Source organism: Rutilus rutilus, assembly GCF_951802725.1.
Source record: "Rutilus rutilus genome assembly, chromosome: 1".
Lineage (NCBI taxonomy): Eukaryota > Metazoa > Chordata > Actinopteri > Cypriniformes > Leuciscidae > Rutilus > Rutilus rutilus.
This window is the reverse complement of record NC_140209.1, coordinates 77,515,365-77,529,580: the sequence shown is the minus strand read 5'-3', so window position 1 is coordinate 77,529,580 and position 14,216 is coordinate 77,515,365. Positions and strand designations below refer to the sequence as shown.

Here is a 14,216-nt window from a genome sequence, read left to right as displayed (position 1 = left end):
TTGCACTCAACAGCGACGACACTGCAACTTATGACATGGACTTATGACATGTCTGATAACACTAAGAAACGACCTGCGCCCAGCAAAACACAGACTCCAACACAAACTCCACATATTGATAAACACAAAAAAAACAAAAAAATTCTGCTGAAGCTCGTAAAGCCAGACGTGAATCGGATGAACTTCGGGTAAAAAACACGGATCAACATCGGCAGGGCATTGGAATAATGGAGAAACCTTATCTACAAACCTAGAATGTACATTTCCTGAAGAAAATGTGAAGTGGTGCTTGCAGTAGCAAAATTCGGCACGGTTGATAGGGTTCCATACTTATCATGGTACGAGCATGGAGCATTAGTTCAACGTCAAGCTGATAAAAGTAGCCTATTATTTTAACGTTGCAGTGGGAGTTTACCTGAGTTTCCAGCATGTTGTGGGATGCTTTGTGTGTTGCGTCCATAGGTTGCGTGTCAGTCTGGCCGGTACCCACAGTGCTCGCTCATAAATTCGAGCATGCGTAAGAGCACGCGCTTGTAAACTTATTGGTTGCAATCTGAAACATCACCGCTAGAGGCCGCTAAAAACTACATACAGCACCTTTAACTTTTGTAAGACACTTTTAGTGTCAGAATGGCTGTATGCGGAGGGGCGTGAAACTTCATGAATAATGCAGTGATTTACACCTGAGGAGACAAAGCCCCTCCCCTAGGAATATCAATGAGGAACGTGACAGAGGGAACTATAGAGAATGAATGTGAGGAGACTTAATGATTGAATGTATCGTTTGAAGTTTATTCAAAAGAGCAAGTTTAAGTTAAAAGTAGTAATCTGACTGTACATTTTCTTTACATAAAAACTTTACTCACCAAGGCTGCTCACCAAGGCTGTATTTATTTTAAAAAGACAGTTCAAAAGAAACATTCGGGCCAAAAGTGCAAACAGAGACAGTGCAAAATGAAATAAAAATACTTAAAGTGTTCAGTGCACACAGAGAGAGACAGATGATCAGCATCATCTTTATAGCTGTAAAACAAACAAACAACTGTGAGCATGTTTATTACACAAAATACAACAGCTGTATTTCAATCACTAAAAGTAATATTGCCCAGATATTGAAAAGATATGGATGGATGGATTTTTTTTTTATTTTTTTGATAAGCCATACAGACACATTGTTTGTATGGACTATGTAAAATTGGAATATGTAAACAGAATTATACTAATATCTGAAAGAAAGGGAATAAGTGTACTTACTTTTCAGTTGTTCTCAAAACTGAACGACACCTGTCGTGTGCCCTCCCAGTGCGAGTTGCAGGTGAAGGTGAGAGTGATGCTACCACATTCCTATAAAAATTATAAAGGTTTAACAAAGTACTGTACTATGCCAGCACATGCATAACTGATGGGCAATCAGCATGTTGATAAAACAACAAAAATAAGCTCTTTTATGTTAACATTACCAATCACTAATTGTAATATTGTGCATACATAACACCACAATTTTTGTGTTTTCACATGTACATTTGTATCATCACTAAGTATATAAACAAAATTGAACTAACATCTGTAAAATAGTGGGTAAATATATGTACTTACTCTTTCTGATTTCTGTCTGTGTTGCTGCATGCCCTCTTAGTGCGAGTTGCAGTGAGAGGTGAGAGTGACCAACCTACATTCCTTTCAAAAAAAGTTAAAAACTATTATTATCATATATTTTACAGAGTACTATTCCAGCACATGCACAACTGATGGGCATTATCATGCTGATAACACATTATGTAACATTATCAACCAACCTCCAAAAATAAATAATAAAGTCATACAGGCTCATATTGTATTATCTAAGTATATAAACAAAATTTAACTAACATGGGTAAATATGTACTTACTCTTTCTGATTTTCGACTTTGTTGCTGCGCGGAGTGCGCGCCCTCCGAGTTGCAGGTGAGGGTGATGCAGCTACATTCCTTTTTAAAAAAAAGTTGAACACTATTATTACATAAATATTTCATTACATTACGTAAGTATAGTACCATTAGTCTATATGAATAACTGATGCGAATAATTGTAGACACGTGCTGTATGCCTATATTGCGTGTCAATGGGCCATTACTGGCACAACGCAAACATTAACACATTTGCAATTCATCAGCTGGGCATATTTACACATATTTGCAACAGATATTTGCAAGCACTCTTCGTTGATGATAATAAGGCAGCATAAACACTATAGTCAAAATATAATCTAAACATACATAATATTTTCTAAATTAATTTCCAAATTGTAACTTTCATACATACTAGGCCTATGATCTAAACATATCATTTTACATATTATACAGCATAGCCTATAGCGGTGTGTTATCTGCGTTGTGTTAGGCTTCAAGTAATACTCATGAACGCTGTAGTTCGTCTCTCAATTCTCTTTATTTGATCTGCAGTAACAGAACAGTATATGAGGACTTGTTCAGCACTTTAGAGCAGCGTGCGGCAGCAATGCACGACACACGCTATGATTTCTCATGCAGACTGGGCATAAACTTTTACAAAACACATTTTCAGAACATACAACAATAATTCATGTACCTGCAGTAACAGAACAGTATATGAGGACTTGTTCAGCACTTTAGAGCAGCGTGCGGCAGCAATGCACGACACACTGTAATTAATAAAGGATAAAATTAATATAGAAATAAAAATAATAAATAAAACATATGTGTGTCCACTACAGCGGGGGTTAAAGTCACGATTATACAAGTATTACATATAAAACAATCAGTTACAAGAAATACGGCCTTGTTTAATCAGCACATAAACTTGCGTGACCTACCGCTATGATTTCTCATGCAGACTGGGAAGAAATAAAGTGCGTCACCCCCAGATCAGCATGGCGGACGGAAAGGAAGACCCAAAAATGGTCATGACAAGTGGAATCACAAATTATTCTTAAAGCACACTTGCTACATTCCCCCCTGCTGACTTCCACTTGTACATGACAAAACAAAATAACACAATATGCTACCAAGTCACTCAAAACAAAACAGGTACATATAAGCACATAATAGAGGACCCTAAGAGAAACAAAATCATTTCATAGCACCAAGAGAAAATACTGTAAATCAAGTGACACACTAAACTCCAGTCATAAGACTATTCTTATCAGAATTAGTAATGTAAGAGGGTTGCAAAGCCTCGTAACACCCAAAGGAATAATATGCCTGTTACATATTACATACTTCTAGTGGTCATTTTAGTACAGCACTTTATACATTTCTATCTACTTTAGATTATTCGCAAATTCCCTTCTTTCAAGGTACTACAAACACAGATACGTGAATTTTAATCACAGTATTTAATTATTCACATATATGATACCTCTATAAACAGGAGAAAAAAAAAAAAGAAAAAAAAAATCTATAACCCAGACATAACCTTCTGGTGCATATTCTGGATCAGTCTAATGACTGGTTTAACCACTCTCCCACATCTGGTTTTGACAGTTAATGACCCGCCCTGAGTTGCAGGTACGCTGGAACACTCCAGTAAATGGTCAGTGGATACGGCAGTATCGACATCAGCCTCTGCCTGATTACTGCACCTATCAACATCAGGTTCACCTGTCAAAGATCTGTATGTCATTCGACCACTGAGGCTTGTAGAATTAGGTGCCGACAGGACAGTAGACCGTTCATCTGCAATCAACTGGACAGAATCAGACTCAGAACGAGCAACTTCGGAACCTGGGAGTTCCGATACCCACGCCACAGTTCTTTCTTCTGATTCATTGACAGGTAATCTCAACTCTGCATTTTCGCTCACAGACAGACTTGATCTGCTCGAGGCAACATTCATGGAAGAATCATCTTCTGACATTTCATTCTGAAGAGGTAGGAAGTTCACTGGCATGATGAGATTTCTATGAACAACTTTCTCAGTTCCCGTCTCACGATTTCTGATACGGAACGTGTGGACCTCATTGTTCATTTCTGTCACTATGTAGATGTGACTCTCCCATCTATCAGCGGTTTTCCTCTTGCCACGCTCACCTTTCTGCTTCTTGTTGTAGAGATTGGCTTGCCTCTGTTGTTGTTTTGAAGCTGAACATTGGGCCACTTTCATTGCTTGTGCAAGATCATCTCGGAAAGACTGCACATACTGGTTGTAATCAACCACCTGGTCATCAAGCAGCACAGAGTCAAACATCATATCGATTGGCAACCTAGGAGTTCTACCAAACATCAGCTGGAATGGCGGGAAATTGGTTGTCTCGTGTATTGTTGCATTATAGCAGAAAGTGAGAGACTTCAACATTTGAGGCCATCTGTGCTTTGCTTTAGGTGGTAAGGCACGGATCATGTTCCCCAATGTTCGATTGAACCTCTCGACACTCCCATTTCCCATTGGGTGGTATGGAGTCGTATGTGATTTACGAACACCAGCAAGCTGAAGCATCTCAGAAATCAGGCTACTTTCAAAACTTGCTCCCTGATCTGAATGAATTCGTTCAGGAAAGCCGTAGATGCAGAAGAAATTGTCCCATAGCTGCTTCGCAACTACTTTCGCTGATTGATTAGGACAAAGGTAAGCCTGAGCCAGCTTAGTGAAATGGTCAGTCAAGACTAATACATCCAGAGACTTATTGGACGAGTCTTCAGCTGACCAAAAATCCACACAAACCAGCTCAAGTGGTCTTGATGTTTTGACACTTTCCAGTGGAGCTCTGGCCTCAGGCTCTGGTGACTTGCTGACAACACATCTTTTGCAACATCTCACATACTCCTTTACATCTTTTTCCAACCCTTGCCAGTAGAACCGACATCTGGTTAGGTAGAGAGTTCTGTGTTGTCCCTGGTGTCCAGCTTCATCATGTACTCCCTTGAGGACTACATCACGGAGAGCAGCAGGCACAATAAACTGAAAAGTCTTCTTTCGTGTGACGACATCTTTGGAGACACGATATAATAAGCCTGTTCTTACTGACAGTTTGTTCCAGTTTCTCAAAAACCGAAGAACACTAGGTGCTTCCTTGTTCCTTTCCCTCCTAGACGGCCTACGTTTGCGCTCCACAAAGAAAAGCACTCTGTTCAGGTGAGGATCAGCATGTTGTAAGTCCATCATCTCCTGTTTTGACAGCAATGGATCATCTGACAACCGAGATGGAATGATTGACTCAAGTAGCTGTGGAAGCAGGTAAGCATATGGCTGAACATGATTTTCTTGTTGTCTACTGCTTTGCAGAATGGCCGAAATGTCTTCTTGAGAAATACCAGCTGACTTGACAAAGCAGCATTGTTCATCTCAACATCTGAACAGGGCTTGTCTTGTGCTTGCCTCTCAAAGGGATGACATGACCAGCGAAACACATCTTGCACATTGTCTGTATTCACTGCACGAGACTCCTCCAAGAGAGCATCATAGGGAACTCTGGTAAGTCGGTGGAACACACTGGGTCGCACAAATGGTTCACGGCTGAGGGCATCAGCGACTACATTCTTTGGCCCAGGGATGTATTTGATGTCAAAATTATATGGTGCGAGCTTCGCGACCCATCTTTGCTCACAAGCATCCAACTTGGGTTTCGTAAGAATGTAGGTCAGCGGGTTGTTGTCTGTCCATATGGCAGACTGATCTCATGAAATGGCGTATGTATGACACGCCAATTCGTATTTCCATTTTTGGCGTGCTATCAACACGCATAATCGCTTTTCAGCGTGTTTATCAACGCCGTTGACTTAACGTTACATTACTCTCTATATGACTTACCCCAACCCCGTCCCTAAACCTACCCGTCACTGGGGTTAATACCATTTATGAGTCTTCCCCTACCATCCTAGTAAAAAAATATCGCTCCCCAGATGTAGATTTACATTTTGCTTCGTTTCGCTCGGACATTTAACGGCGTAGACATACACGCCATCACTCGGACATTTAACGGCGTAGACATACACGCGGAAGATGACGGCGTGGACATACACGCGGATAGCTCAAAATGCGTATAGATAACACGCCACTTGATTTGAAAGTGGCGTGTATGTTTACGCAAAGTCATGATGTCATGTTGCATATGGAGAACTGTTGACCCCTGAGCCAGTGACTAAATTTGTCACAGACTGCCCATTTCAGAGCAAAAAACTCTAGCCTGTGTGCTGGATACCTTGATTGGGCATAATTAAGTGACTTGCTAGCAAAGGCTATGGGACGAGCAACCTCCCCACCCGCCACCACTTGAGAAAGAACTGCACCAAGCCCATTACTGGACGCATCAATAGACAGCAAGAAAGGTTTGCTAAAATCTGGGTGCGCCAAAGTGACTCTTTCAAGTAAAGCCTGCTTCAGTGAGTTAAATGCATCTTGACATTCCTGGGTCCAGTCAGAAGAGGTAAGTTTTCTGCCTGCCATCACACGTTTCTGTCCTTTGGTGTGCCTTGGTTTCCTCATGCCCGATGTTAATGCAAAGAGGGGTCTACCAATGCGAGAACAGCCTTCGATATACTGCTGGTAGAAAACTACCATCCCCAAGAATGACCTTAGTTTTGTTTGTGATGGAATGTCGGTGCCATCTTCCATAAGATCCTGTTCTGTGATGTCTACAATAGCTTTGACCTTTTCAGGATCAGTAGTCACTCCTTCACTACTCACAATGTGGCCAAGAAATTTAACTGAAGGTTTCAAGAAATGACACTTCTTCTGAGACAGCTTCAGATTGTGAGTTTGAAGTCTGTGGAATACCATCTCTAGTCGTTCCAAAGCAAGCTGTTCATCAGGAGCAAAAACGAGGATGTCATCAAGATAGCACAACATGCTCATGAAGTTCTGATCACCAAATATGCTCATCATCATCCTCATGAATGTCGCAGGACTATTACATAGGCCCTGCGGAAGCCTGTTATATTCGTAAAGACCAAATGGAGTAGTAAATGCTGTGAATTTTCTGTCGCTCTCATGCACTTCTACGTTATAATAGCCTGATGTTAAGTCCATTGTGGAAAAGAATGCATTACCACCGAGAGCCGCAAGTGCATCTGCTTGATGCGGAAGAGGATGTGCATCTTTGACGGTGCGCGCATTCAGCCAGCGAAAGTCCGTGCACAGTCTCAAATCACCATTCCTCTTCCAGACTAACACCAAGGGCGATGCATAATCACTTGTTGACTTTCTGATTATGTCACGCTCCTCCATGTCGCTCAATGCCTCTCGTAACTTCTCATAGTGAGATGGTGACAACCTTCTATAAGGGAGCCTGAAAGGCTTAGTATCACTTAGACAGATTTTGTGAACAAAGCCTTTGGCCCTACCACAGTCTAGCCCATGACGTGAAAATACCGACTCGTACTTGATCAATAGTTCAGCCAACCTCGTTCTCCAGTAAGGCGACAAACAATTTGAGCTTATGTCAACGTCATGGAGTCCCAGGCTAGACAGCGTTGAGCCAGCGAGCCCATGTGGCGCACAGTGTTGACTCCCTGTCTCACATTTCACAGTACTGCATTTTATTTGGCTGTCAGTCTCTAATCCATTACACTCCAAATTTTTCATCGGTTGATCAGACATGCAAAGATAGTCGACATCAAAGTCCTCAAGAGCCATACAGGTGTACACATCAGCCAACTTGCAGTTGCGTTTCAGACAGACAGGTTTGTCCGATGGGTTAATAACTTTGACTGGCGTACTACCATCCCCCCATAAGGACACAACTATCCTGCCCACCAGCACATTTCTCGGTGCAGTGCGCGCTGTGCTGGGCTCCACAACAATTGTACTGCCTGCTGATAGGGTTTTGTCACTAATTAATTTTCCCCACACTATATGTTCTTTCATGGGCTCAAGAGTGACAGCATGTTTCAGCTTTACAGTTCCTACTTTATGGCTCTGCCCCTTTCCATGACTCAACATTGCTCAAAAGTTGAATCAAAGCTTTTGTATCAGAGTCCTTGCTCTGTGATTCAAATACCCTCCCCCAGAAATCACTAGAGATTTTCATGTCGTGAATGATATGTTTTATGACATTACTCCCCAAAATTAAGTCAGCATTCTGCCCCTCAACAATTAAAGCAGGTACAGAAAAGGAGCAGTCGAACACTTTCATCTGTACATCACACACTCCCAGTGGGCTCGTTTTCTGACCACCACAGCCAATCAGTGTGTGTATTGTTGGAGATATGTCATCTGGGGTAAGTACTTTTGCTTCTATGAGTTTGGACAGAGCTTGAGTACTAACTGTACAGGCCATAGACCCACTGTCAAGCATGGCTCGAAGCAAAATAACATCCTGTATTAAAACATCAGTAAAGAACAGATCATCATTTGTGTTAAGTCTCTGAACATTTTGAAAAATCACTTTAGTCTTGTCGTCAACAGTACTGCAAAACTCAGAATATATAGATGCTAAATCGATATCCTCATTATCAGGGGACATTATGCACGGCCCACCGCTAGTCCCCTCCGCATGTGGGCCATCTAGTTTCCCAACTGAGCTGAGTCAGGACCGCTTTGTTGAACATTTGGTTTAGGGCCGGTCCCGGCGGAACAGGATGATGCTCTGTGGCCAGGGGCATGGCAGTTAAAGCACAAGCGGTTAATTCGACAGTGTGAAAAAGTATCGTGACTTGCATCCCCACATACTTCGCATGCAACATTTTGTTTGTTTACACTACTTCGTACTTTATGTTGAGGTCTGTTCACTCTAGTCGGCTGCTGGTAAGAACTCTGGTCCAAAACTCGTTCCAACAGTCTGATCATGTGACTCAAAGACTGATCCTGACTACTGCGCTCGGTATCCTGAGTTGGAGCTACTGCTGCACTTTTCTCCATACCTTGAGCATACAAAGCATTGGTTGACTGGGCATGACACGCAATGTTACTCACATGCACGTTAGACTTGCGTTCTTTTAGCTTCTTCTCCCTCTGATACTCATCCAGTCTAATCTGCACATCAGCTGCATTCCATTCATCCAGTGGCTTACACTTAAATATCAGAGCCAGCTCTGGATCAGGGCAGTTCCGAATAAACATTACAGTGACCTCACGCAAGGGGTCATCAAGAGTTTTTCCTTGTCTTTTCAGTCCTTCCCCAGCAATGTCGATCGCATTATGCAGCCTAATCCAGTAATCGAATGGATTCTCATTTTTTAAAGGCAGAGTGGCGTAAAAATCTGCCAACGGCATGCATGAATATACAGTATCACTGCAGTGTTGTTTTAGCAGGTCAAAAATTGGCTTTGGACCATTACTGAGGTCAATCAGTGGGTTACTTCTCAGCCCTACTTTAACTACATCACGTGCCTTGTCCACTGTAAAAAATAAAAAGTTGAGTAAACTTAAAAAAGTGAAGCAACCAGCTGCAAAGCATTTTTGAGTTTACTCAACTTCAGTGGTCGAAGTTCATCCAACTACCAGTCCAACTCAAAGAAACGAGTAAGCACAACTACAGAGGTCCTGAAGTTCAGTAAACTCAAAAAAGCTTTGCAGCTGGTTGCTTCACTTTAAGTTGATTCAATTTTTAACTTTTTTAAGTTGATTCAACTTTTTTACTTTTTTAAGTTGATTCAACTTTTTCAAATATCTCACCCAGATACTTGTACAGCCTTCACATTAAGAATCCAAATGCAGGGAGTAAACCATACTGTAAATACAACACAATACAAAAGACATTGCTATCATTACAGAACTTATTTATTGACAAATATTCTGCAAAACAACACATTTTCTATTTGCATTAGGTACACATATTTTAAGGTGATGAAGTTCTATTCCACTCTTCAAGATTTATTTAAAAAAAAAAAAAAAAACACTATGCACAAAATTAGAGTACAAACTGGAATAAATAAATGCTCAACCTTACAATTATCCATATGGATTGCAGCTACTTGGACAATCTTTTGAAGGACTATGCAAAAAAAAATAATCAGCCTTGCGGAGCACTTTAGGTCAAGATAAATAAACGTTTTTTTTTCTAAACAAACTAAACAATTTTTTTCTTAACCAGTTACTACTGGTGTATTTTAATGCTTTAGAATAATTAACATTGGGGCCATAAATCAAGCCAAAGAGGAGAGTAACAACTGTGGCAAAGGTCTTGCACATTATCTGGCCCAAACTGCTCTTATAGTACTACAGAGAGGCACCTTATATTTGGGTTTGAGTGGACAGTGGCAACATCATCTTCAACGATAGTTAAGGTCCTCATCTTCTCCCCTTGTGAATGTCTTCTGGCTCTGTGTCCTGCAGTAGAAAATAAATCAGCATAAAATTAGGGTCATTTTTTTATTGTATTGAATTATGTTAGACCACAGAGTGTTCCTAAAGGTCTGCTCATGTAACTTCACTTGAAAAGTAAAGGTGGTCATGTTTTTTAAGCATGTTCAAATTCAGCCATAGAGCTAAAACTGATAAACGGAAAACATTTTCCCAACTCCAAACAATGCCATATCAGCATTGATGTGATTGCCTGTGGCACTCGTCCACAGCAGAATCCACGGCCATTCTGATTTAATGCTTTTTTTAGTTTTAGTTTAGTTATTTTAGGTCACCCAAAATCGTACATGTATTAAGGCACACATTCTGTTCATCACCCAAAACTGGTCATATTGCATCAGTGAAGATTGGTTTAAATCACTAGAGTCACATGGATTACTTTCATGCTGCCTTTTCTTGTTTATATCTCCTATATTCATATTCTTTCATATTATATTAATTTTATTTACTCTGCTATTGCTACATTACTGTTTAACCTTATGATTGTGCACTGTATTGTTTTAACAGGTTAGATATCAGAGGGAATGTCTCCGGACAGTGTTGTGAAGCAGTAATTTTCCACTGTCTTTGCTTTGGTAAAATAACAACTTGTTGAATTTGTGCTATCAGATGAAGTCAAACTGATCACTGAGAAAGTTTCAACTACAATTATTTAATAAAGTAATTTTTACCATGACTTTGTCTGTTGATGATAAGTTTTGTATATCACACAAAACCTATCTCTTAACAGCATCTGGTAAATACGTGAAATATATCAGGTGTGAGTGTATATGCTGATGATCTTCTTACCAGGCAAGTCTTCAGGATGTTTCCAGACTTTTCCCTCATAAACAAAGGCAGACCTTTAAGAGTTGTAGACTTTCTTTGAGGAAGCACATTGGAGTTTCTGTGTCTGAAAGACAGAAAAACAAATACGGAACAAGTTATATACAAAGTGAAGCATGGGAATTACCTTGAAAAAGAGATGGCACCATTCAGTCTTTAACCAGAGAGATATGATCACATGCAAAATAATTACTTGATGATCAAGTAAGGATCTTCATCTCCACCACTTGCTCTGTACAACTAGATGTGTATTCATTTAACTAAGAGAAAAAGGTGCTCTTCGGATCAGTTTGTGTGATACTGTAATACTCAGCAGAGACCCTGAAAAAAAAAAAAAAAAAACATTGTTGAAACAGTAAGAAACAGTAAGTAAATTCAGTTCAACTCACCTGATCTTTTAAAAAATAAAGGCCACTGTTTTAGCACATCCAAGGATCTTGTCACTGTACTGATGTTCTTTAGTCTAAAAAGGACAAATACAACAGAACAAAGATACATAATTTTATTAAACAAAACAACAAAAAAATCAGTTACAGTAGGTTAATTTAACATGTAGCAAAAATAATACAGAAAATGAATATCAAATGTGAAAAAGAATCAATGCATAGGTTTCACTGTATTTACAGCGATTTTGTCTTTTGTTAATTGATTAACATTAAGGATTTAGCCTAATATTTAAGGATACACAATATTTTTATCCTATTCACTTTAAAACATACCGCACACATACTACCCATTCTATTATTTGATATGCAAAGCTAACATACATGTTTTTAACATAACACATTAGTTTTGCATAGGCTTCTATTATTAAATTTTTCCTCTAAATTGTATTGTATTTAATTATATTGCACTACTGTAGAATGACTGAGCCTCAACCTAAGCATGTACAAATTGTAACTGAAATTTGTATACGTGACAAATAAACTTGAAATTAAATTGAACGGACTGCGGTCACTTTAAGAGCTCATGGATCTAATACTGAAACATCTAGGTTTCACCAAATTGGTTATGTTCACTTAAGACATTGCCGACTGTGTTTACTTGAATACTTTTTTTGTTTTGTTTTTTTGTTATTGACATAATTGTATGTGTCATTATTAAATCGCAATACGCCACGAAAGATAGCTGAATTCGCACTCAGATTCTGTCCGAGAGAAGCGGCTTTCTGTCTCTCAATCAGCGCAAGCACCGCATTTAAGTCTTTATTCACGACTTACTGAGCTTAACATTTTTAACATCTTTTAAACACCATGCACGTCCTTGTCCTTCTTTTTCAAGCATGTTTTCTCACTCTAACGTTAGTCTGGGTAACGTTAGCACGTTAAGTAGCAATGTGCTACGTGGATAATCTCTAACAATAGAAACTTATCGTCACCACGAAATATATCTTTTAACATAATACTATATTTTATCAACATATGTGTGCAATTTATAGCCTATTTTCATTCATAAATCTTAAAGAAAACTTACCGCAATCAGATGAAATCCAGTCCCTTCGATAGCGTGGTTGGAGGAGGAAACCCCAAGTAACGTACAGCGAGACAGACTGCGCATGCGCGATGACGGGAAGTTAAACGTTCGAACTATGAAATCAAAATATTAAGTTTTCTCAACTTAATTGTTTGTGTTCATTGGACAAAATAGTAGTGCACTTGCAGTTAAATAGTTTTTATAAGTAAACTCAACATTGCAGTAAAAAATTTGCCCACTCAACTTAAAATTTTAAACTGAGTTAACAATTTGCAAGTTGGATTTTTTACAGTGTCCTTTAGCTTTGTCAGTACCTCTTCGGCTTGGTCTTTCAAGGGAACTGCATGTTTTCTCAAACATATTTTTACGGTCTCCACCCACTCGTCAACACAAATTTTCTCTTCCCCATCACCTCTGAAAAACGGGGGCTCATTTACATCTTGCTTAACAACTAAGCTGACTTTTGACAAGTCACTTACATTAATAGTTGAATCACTTTGCCTGTTTTGGCCAAAACCCCCAGATTCAAGACAGGAAAGGATGTTCTGCCCAATGCTGCTACCTATTTGTTTTACTATGTCATTTATCAGAGTTACTGGTACAGTGGTTACATCAGAGAACTGTACAGAATCATCTGAAATGGCACAAGACTGAGACACAGTGGGCGTCGGCATATTAGCATGTCTTGTGTTAATAGGGGTTGATGAAAGTGGACTTATTTTATCAGCCCCACCTGTCTGATGGGCTTGCATGAACCTCAGTACACCTCTCCCTCTGCCCACATTCATCTGTCCATTAAAACCCTCCATATTAGTCTCTGACAATCAAATTAAAATACTACTTCTGATTGTTTTCCTTTTTTTTTTTTTTTTTTTTTTGTAATTACCAAATAAAAATAAAAAATTACAATAGGCTATAATTAACTTCAATCATCAAAATATTTCAGTCCCCTTTGACACTTCAAAAGTTTCCTGGAATCAGATCGTTCAGTTCACATCTCATATACCAAAGGCGAACCTCTCATCCACTCAGTCACGTGCAGCGCTCAGTCACGTTGCAGCGGCGCTCGTTCGCCCATCACCCCGGCAACTCCTTCACTCACGTCTGTACCAGCCTGGTCCCACGAAAAGTGAAGCAACGATCACGGCACCAGTTGTAGCGGTGTGTTATCTGCGTTGTGTTAGGCTTCAAGTAATACTCATGAACGCTGTAGTTCGTCTCTCAATTCTCTATATTTGATCTGCAGTAACAGAACAGTATATGAGGACTTGTTCAGCACTTTAGAGCAGCGTGCGGCAGCAATGCACGACACACGCTATGATTTCTCATGCAGACTGGGCATAAACTTTTACAAAACACATTTTCAGAACATACAACAATAATTCATGTACCTGCAGTAACAGAACAGTATATGAGGACTTGTTCAGCACTTTAGAGCAGCGTGCGGCAGCAATGCACGACACACTGTAATTAATAAAGGATAAAATTAATATAGAAATAAAAATAATAAATAAAACATATGTGTGTCCACTACAGCGGGGGTTAAAGTCACGATTATACAAGTATTACATATAAAACAATCAGTTACAAGAAATACGGCCTTGTTTAATCAGCACATAAACTTGCGTGACCTACCGCTATGATTTCTCATGCAGACTGGGAAG

The 14,216-nt window shown here is 39.6% G+C and overlaps 2 long non-coding RNA genes across 5 annotated transcripts; both read right to left on the bottom strand.

Annotated features, from left to right (window-relative positions):
- Positions 1–773: 773 nt before the first annotated feature.
- Positions 774–2,857, bottom strand: LOC311288095. The gene is made up of 6 exons (XR_014626873.1): positions 2,831–2,857; positions 2,587–2,659; positions 1,890–1,967; positions 1,597–1,677; positions 1,255–1,344; positions 774–1,023 (listed from the first exon to the last, which is right to left on the bottom strand). It is a non-coding gene; the product is annotated as an uncharacterized lncRNA (long non-coding RNA).
- Positions 2,858–9,652: 6,795 nt separating this feature from the next.
- LOC311288083 lies at positions 9,653–13,892 on the bottom strand. 4 transcript variants are annotated; one of them, XR_014626869.1, is made up of 6 exons: positions 13,570–13,892; positions 12,553–12,665; positions 11,469–11,542; positions 11,273–11,400; positions 11,044–11,146; positions 9,653–10,221 (listed from the first exon to the last, which is right to left on the bottom strand). It is a non-coding gene; the product is annotated as an uncharacterized lncRNA (long non-coding RNA). The 4 variants fall into 4 exon arrangements; XR_014626871.1 differs by having other exon boundaries at positions 9,655–10,221; positions 13,655–13,892; XR_014626870.1 differs by lacking the exon at positions 11,273–11,400 and having other exon boundaries at positions 9,655–10,221.
- Between the last annotated feature and the right edge of the window lie 324 nt (positions 13,893–14,216).